The following is a 12,696-nucleotide window of genomic DNA, read 5'->3' as shown; positions in this document are numbered from 1 at the left end:
CTCTTGGATATGTTTCAATGTTCTTCATGTGTTATTTTATGAATGCAGTGTTGTATGTAGTTTCCCAATCTTGGCTCTCTATTTGATGTGTTCCGTAAGATTACAAACTCACATTTTCATAATCCTAAATAAGGCACCAGGTTTGTTATGAATCAAGTTTGATATGCTGAAATGTTAACGGAACAATGATCAATGTTAAAATAAATGTCCAAATATAAACTGATTTATTTATTTTTATTTAAATTGTCTTTTTATATATATATCACCGGTTATCGTAAGATGAGGACTAAAAGTTTATAATTAATGTTAGTCTGGTTGGGAATTTGGTAAGCTAGACTGGATACTTGGTGAAACAGTTGTGCAGTAATGCAAGGTTAACTTCCTCAGATAGCTCACAGCTTTTAACCCACTTTTATGGTCTTGCATATCAGCACCGCTTTCAGAACAAATTAATGCAACAACATTACAAAGTATGTCAGCGATTTCAAAGCCAACCTATTTAATTTTCTTTCTATTGATACTATACTTACAGAGAAATCATGCAACGCGAAATTGAAATCAATAATGCCAGATTTTTCGTGGACACACTGCTTTCTTCATTGACAAGCTGTGGCAGCCACGATTTTAACTTCTGATTTAAATGATGTGTTTAAAGAGGTGATCAAAGTTGTAAACTCTGTTAAAGGTAAAGCCTTGCAAACTCGACTACTTATCATTTGTGAAGACATGGGTTCGCTCCATCAAAGTCTCCTGTATCACACAGAGGTCAGGTGGCTTTCCAAAGGAAAGGTATTGATACGAACTAAAAGGTGAATTGAATTACAAGATTCTAAATTGAATTAAAAGATTCTATATCTGGATATGCGAAATATTTTTGTGGCCCTGTTTGGCTATTAAAATTAGCATTTCTCGCAGATCTTTTTAACCACCTAAATATTTTAAACAAGAGCCTCCAAGGGAAAGAAGAAAACATTACAACAGCTAAGGATAAAATCAAAGCATTCCTCGCAAAACTTAGTTGGTGGTAAGCGTTTTTACATGAGTCTTTCTATTGTATTCAGACGATTGTCGAAAAAATTCCAGTGAAGCAGTCGGTGGTACTAAGTTCTCACATTCCTTGCACGATACAGAGCTTGAATAATTTGGAATAGAAACTGTTAAGTTACTTTCCAGAGCTGAACTCTGACGTTGACAATGGTAGATGGATACTAAATCCTTTTTTAGATATTTCAGTACAACTGGCTGATCTGACCACAATGACGAAAGAAACACTTATAGATTTAGCAGCTGACGGGATGCTTAAAATGGAATTTAATCGCAAAAGATTGACGTCTTTTGGATGAAGAGGAAAGAAGGGTATCCACAGCTGGCAAAGAAAGCTTTGAAATTATTCTATTCGCCACTGTGAATTAGCGTTCTCTTCAATGGTGAACATAAAGACTAATACGAGAAATAGACTTCAATGAGAAAATGATTTGGTGCTTTGTGTCTCAAAAATAGAACCACAATTTGACAAATTATTAATAAACAAAAAGGCACAGCCTTCTCATTGAAACTGTTGTATTTTTATTGCAGTCTAGGACCTATAACCTTTGCTTAGTTTCATCTGGCTAAGTGGCACCCGTGGCAGATATTGCTGGTGTCGCCCTATGAATAAAAACTGTTCAAAACAATAAAATCTTAATAAATGTCAAGTATGCTTTTCAATAATACAAATGAGAGGCATTGTCATCAGGCATCAAATTGCAGTCGTACATTTGCGTATAATCGCTGCATCGTACCATTATTGTTATTGACTTTACTCTTGGCAGTGTGGCTTATACTCCGCGGGAAAGAAATGACAGTGAAATAACAGAAAACGCGGAGGAAAAAAGGGCGTAATGTTTTACATCAGTGTTATTATTACGATAAACAGAGTACATTAGACGCTCCGACAAAGGCAACGCCGCTGACAATGCAGTATTCAGCTGTACTGTTAGCGACACTCCTCGCGTCGCAATGATTATAATCGATACCTCCGCTCAGACAAACGTGTGGTTCCTTAGGGCCGGTATTACACTATCAAATTTCTTTGTCCAATATCTTTGTCCAATATCTTTGTCAAAGATATTTGATAGTGTAATAGGGATCTTTGACAAATGTCGTCCAATATTTGATCAAATCTAGGCCGAGGCCGTATATTTGATCAAAGAAATCGCTTGTCTTTTGTTCACTGCAATGCGATATGTTACCACGCGGAGCGCTAGCATCGCTGCAGCGTTCTGTCGTCTGTAGTGTTTTTATAACCATTGCCGGTAAATACAATTGGTGTGTGCCGACAACTACAGAATTAATAGAGATGTCTGAAGCTGATGAGGCGCTTTACAGCGTGAGGCACCCTGAATACAAAAATAGATTAAGAAGATTGGAGACCTAACCTAACCTAACATAACCCTCTCGTGTAGCAAGGAATCGGAGTGTTATAGTGAGCCTGTCTTCTGAAGATGTAGCAGTTCTTAAGTGAAAACTGTGCTTTGTGATATGAGGATACACTTCATTGAGCACATACAGAAATATATGCTCATCCATTCTTAAGTAATTGATGTACGACTTGACGTCTTCCACTGTAAGCTCACGTAACAAGTTTTGTTGAATGCTTTTATCGTGTCGTCGTAAAACCCACGGCTTCACCCAGATTAGATTAGTTTTTCGTTCCATAGATCCGTGCTGAGGAGATCCTCGTGGATGTGGAACATGTCGATTTTTTTTAAGCTGAAATAAAAATACTAATAGTATGAATAAATACAATACATCATTTGTTTCTATTAAAAATTTCGCCAATGGAGTAGAAGGAGTTGGCCAGTAGTAAGTCTTTCAGGCTCCTTTTAAACTGATCTCTATTTCTAACTAAATTTTTTATGTTTCCTGGCAAATTATTGAAGATGAGTGTTCCTGAGTAGTGGACCCCTTTTTGAACTAAAGTGCTTTTAAGTCTTTGTGCAGATCATTTTTGTTCCTGGTATTGTATGTATGAACTGAGTTGTTTGTTGGAAAAAGAGATATATTATTTACGACAAATTTTATTAAGAAGTAAATATACTTAGAGGCAGTAGTTAGTATACCCAGTTCTTTGAAGAGGTTTCTGCAGGGGGTCTGTGAATTTACTCCACAAATAATACGTATTACACGCTTTTGGACCTTGAAAACTTTTATTTGACTTCAAGATTTACCCCAAAATATTATCCCATATGACATTATGGAATGAAAGTATGCAAGCTTTTTAATTTTTATGTTGCCTATGTCTGCTAACCCTCGAATTGCAAATACAGATTTGTTAAGGCGTTTCTGCAGTTCTGTGGTGTGCTCCTCCCAACTGAATTTATTACGTTGTAATCCCAGGACTTTTTAAGACTGTCAACCTCGTATGTATGGTTCCATTTCCCCCCCCCCCCCCCCCCCACTTCTTTTCCGCATGTGCACACAATGCAATTGGAGTATGTAAAACTGCTGCGGTTAATAACAAGTTGTTGTCAGCCATCTTGAACTTTGACGAAAAATTTGATGACAGTGTAATACCCCTTGTAGCGCTACGTCAAAGATCTTTGTCAAATATATTGGACGGAATATTGGATCACATCTTTGATCAAATCTTTGACAAAGAAATTTGATAGTGTAATACGGGCCTAAGAGGGGCAGCAGCCTTTTCAGTAGTTGCAGGGGCGACAGTCTGGATGATTGACTGATCTGGCCCTGTAACACTAACCAAAACGGCCTTGCTGTTTTGGTACTGCAAACGGCTGAAAGTAAGGGGAAACTACAGCCGTAATTTTTCCCGAGGGCATGCAGTTTTACTGTATGATTAAATTATGATGGCGTCCTCTTGAGGACTACTGAAGAGGACGTCGTTATCATGAGAAAGAAAACTGGCGTTCTACGGATTGGAGCGTGGAATGTCAAATCCCTTAATCGGGAAGGTAGGTTAGAAAATATAAAAAGGGAATGGGACAGGTTAAAGTTAGATATAGTGGGAATTAGTGAAGTTCGGTGGCAGGAGGAACAACACTTTTGGTCAGGGGAATACAGGGTTATAAATACAAAATCAAATAGGGGTAATGCAGGAGTAGGTTTAATAATGAATTTAAAAAAATATAGGAGTGCAGATAACCTACTACAAACAGCATAGTGAACGCATTATTGTGGCCAAGATAGACACGAAGCCCACGCCTACTACAGTAGTACAGGTTTATATGCCAACTAGCTCTGCAGATGATGAAGAAATTGATGAAATGTATGATGAGATAAAAGAAATTATTCGGGTAGTGAAGGGAGACGAAAATTTAATAGTCATGGGTGACTGGAATTCGACAGTAGGAAAAGGAAGAGAAGGAAACGTAGTAGGTGAATATGGATTGGGGCGAAGAAATAATAGAGGAAGCCGCCTGGTAGAATTTTGCACAGAGCATAACTTAATCATAGCTAACATTTGGTTCAAGAATCATGAAAGAAGGTTGTATACATGGAAGAACCCTGGAGATACTAGAAGGTATCAGATAGATTATATAACGGTAAGACAGAGATTTAGGAACCAGATTTTAAATTGTAAGACATTTCCAGGGGCAGATGTGGACTCTGACCACAATCTATTGGTTATGAACTGTAGATTAAAACTGAAGAAACTGCAAAAAGGTGGGAATTGATGGGACCTGGATAAACTGAAAGAACCAGAGGTTGTAGAGAGTTTCAGGGAGAGCATAAGGGAACAATTGACAGGAATGGGGGAAAGAAATACAGTAGAAGAAGAATGGGTAGCTTTGAGGAATGAAATAGTGAAGGCAGCAGAGGATCTAGTAGGTAAAAAGACGAGGGCTAGTAGAAATCCTTGGGTAACAGAAGAGACACTGAATTTAATTGATGAAAGGAGAAAATACAAAAATGTAATAAGTGAAGCAGGCAAAAAGGAATACAAACGTCTCAAAAATGAGATCGACAGGAAGTGCATAATGGCTAAGCAGGGATGGCTAGAGGACAAATGTAAGGATGTAGAGGCTTATCTCACTGGGCATCATCATTTGTAGCAGGTCGTGGTTGACGTTTCACATGTGGCTGAACACTTTCTGTTTCCTTAAATAACGTAAGTATCCGGCGAACAGTCCGGACACTTGGATGATGTCGTCCTGGATACCGAGCAGCATACATAGCACGCTCCCGTTGGACATTTTGATCACAATAGACATACATCAACACGATATCGACATTTTCCGCAATTAGTAAACGGTCCATTTTAACACGGGTAATGTATCACGAAGCAAATACCGTCAGCACTGGCGGAATGTTACGTGACACCACGGACTTATACGTTTGTGACTATTACAGCGCCATCTATCTCAAAGCGAAAAAAGCGGTCCAACTAAAACATTCATATTTCTTTACGTACTACACGAATATGTAATAAAAAACGGGGGTTCCTATTTTTAAAAAACGCAGTTGATATCCGTTTGACCTGTGGCAGCGCCATCTAGAGGGCCAACATAGCGCCACCTGGTTTCCCCCTTCAAGCTAGACCAGTTTCGTTCTTTGTAGTTTTTTCGTATGACGCTTATTTCGTGAGATATTTGGCCCGGTCACAATCAGTGGACCACCCTGTATATAAATGACCTTGCGGATAACATCGGAAGTTCACTGAGGCTTTTTGCGGATGATGCTGTAGTATATCGAGAGGTTCTAACAATGGAAAATTGTACTGAAGTGCAGGAGGATCTGCAACGAATTGACGCATGGTGCAGGGAGTGGCAATTGAATCTCAATGTAGACAAGTATAATGTGCTGCGAATACTTAGAAAGAAAGATCCTTTATCATTTAGCTGCAATATACCAGGTCAGCAACTGGAAGCAGTTAATTCCATAAATTATCTGGGAGTAGGCAGTAGGAGTGATTTAAAATGGAATGACCATATAAGATTAATCGTCGGTAAAGCAGATGCCAGACTGAGATTCATTGGAAGAATCCAAAGGAAATGCAGTCCGAAAAGAAAGGAAGTAGGTTACAGTACACTTATTCGCCCACTGCTTGAATACTGCTCACCGGTGTGGGATCCGTACCTGATAGGGCTGATAGAAGAGACAGAGAAGATCTAACGGAGAGCAGCGCGCTTCGTTACAGGATCACTTAGTAATCGCGAAAGCGTTACGGAGATGATAAACTCCAGTGGAAGACTCTGCAAGAGAGACGCTCACTAGCTCGGTACGGGCTTTTGTTGAAGTTTCGAGTACATACCTACACTGAGGAGACAAGCAGTATATTGCTGCCTCCTACGTATATCTCGCGAAGAGACCATGAGGATAAAACCAGAGAGATTAGAGCCCACACAGAGGCATACCGACAATCTTTCTTTCCACGAACAATACGGGACTGAAATTGAACGGAGAACCGATAAAGGTACTCAAGGTACCCTCCACCACACACCGTCAGGTGGCTTGCGGAGTATGGATGTAGATGTAGATGCGTCTAGCTCCAAGTACCATTCGGCGTTCAAATTCTGTTAATTCGCGTCGTGCGGCCATAATCACATCGGAAGAATTTTCACATGAGTCACCTAAGCACAAATGACAGCTTGCCAGTGCACTGCCTTTTTATACTAGTGTACGCGATACTACCAGCATCTGTATATGTGCATGTCGCTGTCCCATGACTTTTGTCACCTCATTGAGAAGCGGCAACTGGAGAGCTTACAGAGAAGTCGAGTAGGCGGCCTGCTGACAGCACGTTACCAGAGCCCGCCAGACCAGCTGAGTGCACAAAGCACGCCTTGTGTGTTCACTGACGCGGCTGTCTCAGCTTATTCTACTTGATATGCCTTGGGCAGCATGCAGGTCTGTAGGAAGGCCCCTCCTCTCGTTGCTAAGACCCAGGGTGCGATTTGTGCTTTTACCAGTGGGGGGGATGTCTTAGGGGGTTAGTAGAATTATATATGTTACTAGCTTGGAACGTGGCGTTACGCATGGTTAAACAGCTACTTATAAATAGATGTTAATGCCGAAACTCACTATTGACTCGTATGCAGTATCAGAAAAGCCATCCCTTGTTATATCTTTTAAAAGTACATTATAGGTAAAACTTATTTACAAAATCATCTACATATGGGTACAGATATACGAGGGGAATTCAAAAAGTAGAGGCACATTTGTGAAAAGTTGTACTTATTCTGATGATGGTGGTGGTTGTTAGTGTTTAACGAAATGGTTCAAATGGCTCTGAGCACTATGGGACTCAACTGCTGTGGTCATCAGTCCCCTAGAACTTAGAACTACTTAAACCTAACTAACCTAAGGACATCACACACAGCCATGCCCGAGGCAGGATTCGAACCTGCGACCGTAGCAGTCGTACGGATCCGGACTGCGCGCCTAGAACCACGAGACCACCGCGGCCGGCAGTGTTTAACGTCCCGTCGACAACGAGTTCGGAGCGCAAGCTTGGGTTAGGGAAGGACGGGGAAGGAAATCGGCCATGCCCTTTCAAAGGAACCATCCCGGCATTTGCCTGAAACGATGTAGGGAAATCACGGAAAACCTAGATCAGAATGGCCGGAGACGGGATTGAACCGTCGTCCTCCCGAATGCGAGTCCAGTGTGCTAACCACTGCGCCACCTCGCTCGGTTTATTCTGATGATAGAAAACTGAAACATATTAATAGTGAGACTTATTAAAAATTTTCAGTGTTCGGCTACACAAATTTAAATTATTTATAAAGTTTTACTCCAGTGCGTGGGAAATAAACATCCCAGGTTGGGATGCATAAACTAAAACCAGAGGAGGGGATGGTCTGATGCAGAGGGGGGGAAATCCCCCCATCCACCCCTGCAAATCGCACACTGCTAAGACCCATATTACACTGTCAAAGATCTTTGACAAGGATCTTTGTCAAACATTTTGTCGAACTTGTGTGACAAAGCTACTTGAACAACTCTACTGTCGTAAAATTTTCCGTCATGGTTGCTCGGGATTGGAAGTCGATCAGTTAATCGTCTGTGCAGTAGCATTTAATATAATGTTGGTGGCGAATGCGTTGTTTGAAATGAAAGAGAACGGAAACGACTGTGGGTGAAAGCGTGTATAGCGAGAAGTTCGAAGTGTTCACCAGAATTTGCTCCGTGAGCTGCAATGCGAGGACACAAAGAGCTACGAAAATTATTTGAGAACAGATAAACGTTTTAATTCGTCCTGATGACAGTAGGTGTTCACATCTGCAAGCAAGGTACTCATTTAAGGCATACCATTTCTGTTAAAGATCTCATGGCTACGTTAAGATTTTTAGAAATAGGCGAAAGCTATTCTAGTCTGCAATATAGTACTCGCATCCCGCAGTGTTGTATTTCACGCGTTGTTCTACGATCTTGTGAAACAATACATAAACTACTTAAGGAGGATGGAACCGCGCGACCACTACGGTCTCAGGTTCGAATCCTGCCTCGGGCATGGGTGTGTGTGATGTCCTTAGGTTAGCTAGGTTTAAGTAGGTCTAAGTTCTAGGGGACTGATGACCTCAGAAGTTAAGTCCCATAGTGCTCAGAACCATTTTTGAACTTAAGGAGGAATTATGAAGCACAACATACCGGGTGATCAAAAAGTCAGTATAAATTTGAAAACTTAATAAACCACGGAATAATGTAGATAGAGAGGTAAAAATTGACACACATGCTTGGAATGACACGGGGTTTTATTAGAACCAGACGCTCCACCCCATATTGCTAGACGCGTGAAAGATCTCTTGCGCGCGTCGTTTGGTGACGATCGTGTGCTCAGCCACCACTTTCGTCATGCTTGGCCTCCCAGGTCCTCAGACCTCAGTCCGTGCGTTTATTGGCTTTGGGGTTACCTGAAGTCGCAAGTGAATCGTGATCGAGCGACATCTCTAGGGGTGCTGAAAGACAACATCCGACGCCAATGCCTCACCATAACTCCGGACATGCTTTACAGTGCTGTTCACAACATTATTTCTCGACTATAGCTATTGTTGAGGAATGATGGTGGACGAACTGAGCATTTCCTGTAAAGAACATCATCTTTGCTTTGTCTTACTTTGTTCAAAATGGTTCAAATGGCTCTGAGCACTATGGGACTCAACTGCTGTGGTCATTAGTCCCCTAGAACTTAGAACTAGTTAAACCTAACTAACCTAAGGACATCACAAACATCCATGCCCGAGGCAGGATTCGAACCTGCGACCGTAGCGGTCTCGCGGCCTTACTTTGTTATGCTAATTATTGCTATTCTGATCAGATGAAACGCCATCTGTCGGACATTTTTTGAACTTTTGTATTCTTTTGGTTCTAATAAAACCCCATGTCATTCCAAGCATGTGTGTCAATTTGTACCTCTCTATCTACATTATTCCGTGATTTATTCAGTTTTCAGCCGGCCAGTGTGGCCACGCGGTTAAAGGCGCTTCAGTCTGGAACCGCGCGACCGCTACGGTCGCAGGTTCTAATCCTGCCTCGGGCATGGATGTGTGTCATGTCCTTAGGTTAGTTAGGTTTAAGTAGTTCTAAGTTCTAGGGGACTGATGACCTTAGATGTTAAGTCCCATAGTGCTCAGAGCCGTTTGAACCATTTTATTCAGTTTTCAAATTTATGCTGACTTTTTGATCACCCGGTACTTCGAATAACAAATAAATGTATTCATTTCACTTACTTTCAGTCTATTAACAACATATGGAGTTACACATCATCTAAAAGAGTTAATAGTTTTCTTTTTCTTCCGCTTTGGCGAGTGTGAAACACGTGACGGTGTTCTTGAAGAACCTGATGGCGTATTTAATGAACTGTTATTATTCTGTGCTGTCTCATTCTATGAGCAGTAAAATGCACAACGTCAGGTTTATCACGCCTCTCACCGGCGTTTGCTGTTCTCACAAGGAAACTCGTTAATAGGTAACAGAAGATAATGAGTTTTAAAAATATCTTTTGCACTCGCATAGTTCTTGACACATGAATGTGTGTGAGCAATGTATTTTCACTTCGTAAAATAAATGTATTAATAATTAATGACAGTTGTGTGAACTGACTTTCAACATTTCCACCAACTGCTCACGACTTAGACCATTTAATTTCTTCCTTGCATATCCACAATGCCTCCACTTCGGATGCAACTGATCGCTGCAGCTATTTCCTTGTAAGATTCTAACCGCTTATTGTGGCTTTTGTGGTCAGCGTGCTTTTTGTTACGAAGAATTTCGTATTCTTCACGCTGTGCTACGATCGCTGTGGTGATAGCCACACATCCTATACACCTCGACGTCATTCTGTAAGGTAAGGAAGGGACAGAAAAAAAAAACAAAAAAAAAACAACAACAAAAAAATGATTCAAATGGCTCTGAGCAAAATGGCTCTGAGCACTATGGGACTCAACATCTTAGGTCATAAGTCCCCTAGAACTTAGAACTACTTAAACCTAACTAACCTAAGGACATCACACACACCCATGCCCGAGGCAGGATTCGAACCTGCGACCGTAGCGGTCGCTCGGTTCCAGACTGTAGCGCCTAGAACCGCACGGCCACTCCGGCCGGCAAAAGAAACAAACAAAGGGCCAAGTATACAATGACGAACTTTTACAAAAACTAGGATCTTGCTCTAACTTTCATCAACGAACTTTGATGAAAGAAATCTTGTATATAATTATACCCAGTAGACTACCAAAAGTGCATTTATAACAGATCTTTTACAATATAATTCAGGTCTAAAGGGGTATGCAAAGGGTCAGAGTGCGCGGGAGGGTGAGTGGGAGAGGCGGGGGGGGGGGGGGTAGGAAGAGGGAGTACCTGTATCCAGCTGCTGGAGTCTGGGGCACGGAGTTTTAATTTTTTACAGATTTCTCACAGATTTGAAGAATCAATTGTCTTTGGTCTGCTAATTAGCATTTTAGCATTATGGAGCGCTACAAATAATACTGGTGGCATTAGCAGTCACTATATAACTTAGGTCTGCTTTTATGGAGAGGAATTGTGCCTCGGCTGCAATTTCAGTTCAAAGTTCAAATGGCTCTGAGCACTATGGGACTCAACTGCTGTGGTCATTAGTCCCCTAGAACTTAGAACTACTTAAACCTAACTAACCTAAGGACATCACACACATCCATGCCCGAGGCAGGATTCGAACCTGCGACCGTAGCAGTCGCACGGTTCCTGACTGCGCGCCTAGAACCGCGAGACCACCGCGGCCGGCTTGCAATTTCAGTGCTTTGCTGCAGTCATGAATGGTGTTAACCTTATGAACCTCCAGGAAACGACCAGGTCAACACTCTAGCGTGCAGAGTTCTTTATAAAGATACTCAAATCCTCCCTCACCAGCGCAACATAAACAGGACTGTAACGTAATTCTGACAGGCATCTGTCTCCATTTGACCATTCCCACAGGGATACACACCTGCGTAACTTAATCGCAACAGCAATTAAACTTTTCTCCACACACGTACAAGATACATCAGGCTAGCTGAGATCACATTCTGTTTAGCGCTGCTAGTAGACCCTGAAGAATGCCGACACTTAGAACTGTGTAAATGTTCGCTCATGTGTGCTTTCTATGTGGGTGCAAATGCAACAGTCAGAACGAGGAAAAGTCACTGTCTGCGATTCAAAACAGAGAAAAAAAAAAACCTGTGAAATTTCGAAGTAGATGTCCGCTCCTGAAGTTTGGCATCTGCTCGAATCTATGGAGCGTAAAACAGCGAAACTTGCAGCTATATAGTTGTGACTTGTGCAGCTCATTTGGCATGGCTGCAGAATAACGGAACTTAGCTAACTTGGGAGGCAAGGGTCATCTTGAATCAGTCATCGGCAGTTAAGTCAGTTCTATTGGCCAATTTGAGTGTGTTTTTGGGAGGTTTCCCTCATCTATTTAGCTGACTGCTGGTCTTTGGTTATTCTTTACACAAACAACCCAAAAATGAAGTTTTCATTACATATTTTGTTCAGCTTTAGTTATTCCAGTGAACAATAAAAAAGTAGAGAGTTTGAAAATAATATAAGGTACGATCGAAAAGTTCGTATCTGAGGGCGTTGCGGTAGTGTATATGCAACGTAGCGCGACTCTGATGCGAGTATACAGGACGTTCATTTTAACTTAAGACATTGAAATATGCCTAAAACTACACACCGGATCAAAAAAAGTTATGAATCCAATTTGTTTGTCTCAGAGGGGTATATCCAATGATACCATATTCGATCCGCCACCCCACCCCGTGCGTGGGTGGCGGGGGGTCAACTTTGAAATCTTCGATGGGAACCCCCGTTTTTTATTGCAGATTACGCTTCTACGGCAAAATCTACATACGTTTTGTCTGAAGCATTTTCTTCGTTTCGCCACAGATGGCGTTGTAATCCGAGGACTAGAAATCGGTAGCAAGTCGTAATTTATGACGTGTACACAATGGCACTTGAATACTCAGTGGCACTTGGGACCCCACCTCCACTCTGCGAGGGCAGGTCAGCCCAGTATTTCATAACTTCTAATTGGCAACCCCATTCGCAACTTTGTATTCCTCCGACATATCGAACAGGGAACTGCACACGTGGCTCGAGGCGAACTATACTCTACTTTTCCAATTAGAGTAAGTGTTCAAAGGTAGTACCGCCAACTTCAGTACTCTTAGTGGTCCGGTTTTTAAATGACTGCACACAGGACAGAAGCTTATCTGTGAGAACGTCAACCCAGACGTT

Source organism: Schistocerca nitens, chromosome 4 (genome assembly GCF_023898315.1).
Source record: "Schistocerca nitens isolate TAMUIC-IGC-003100 chromosome 4, iqSchNite1.1, whole genome shotgun sequence".
In the NCBI taxonomy this organism is placed as follows: Eukaryota; Metazoa; Arthropoda; class Insecta; order Orthoptera; family Acrididae; genus Schistocerca; species Schistocerca nitens.
Note: the sequence above shows the minus strand (reverse complement) of the source record.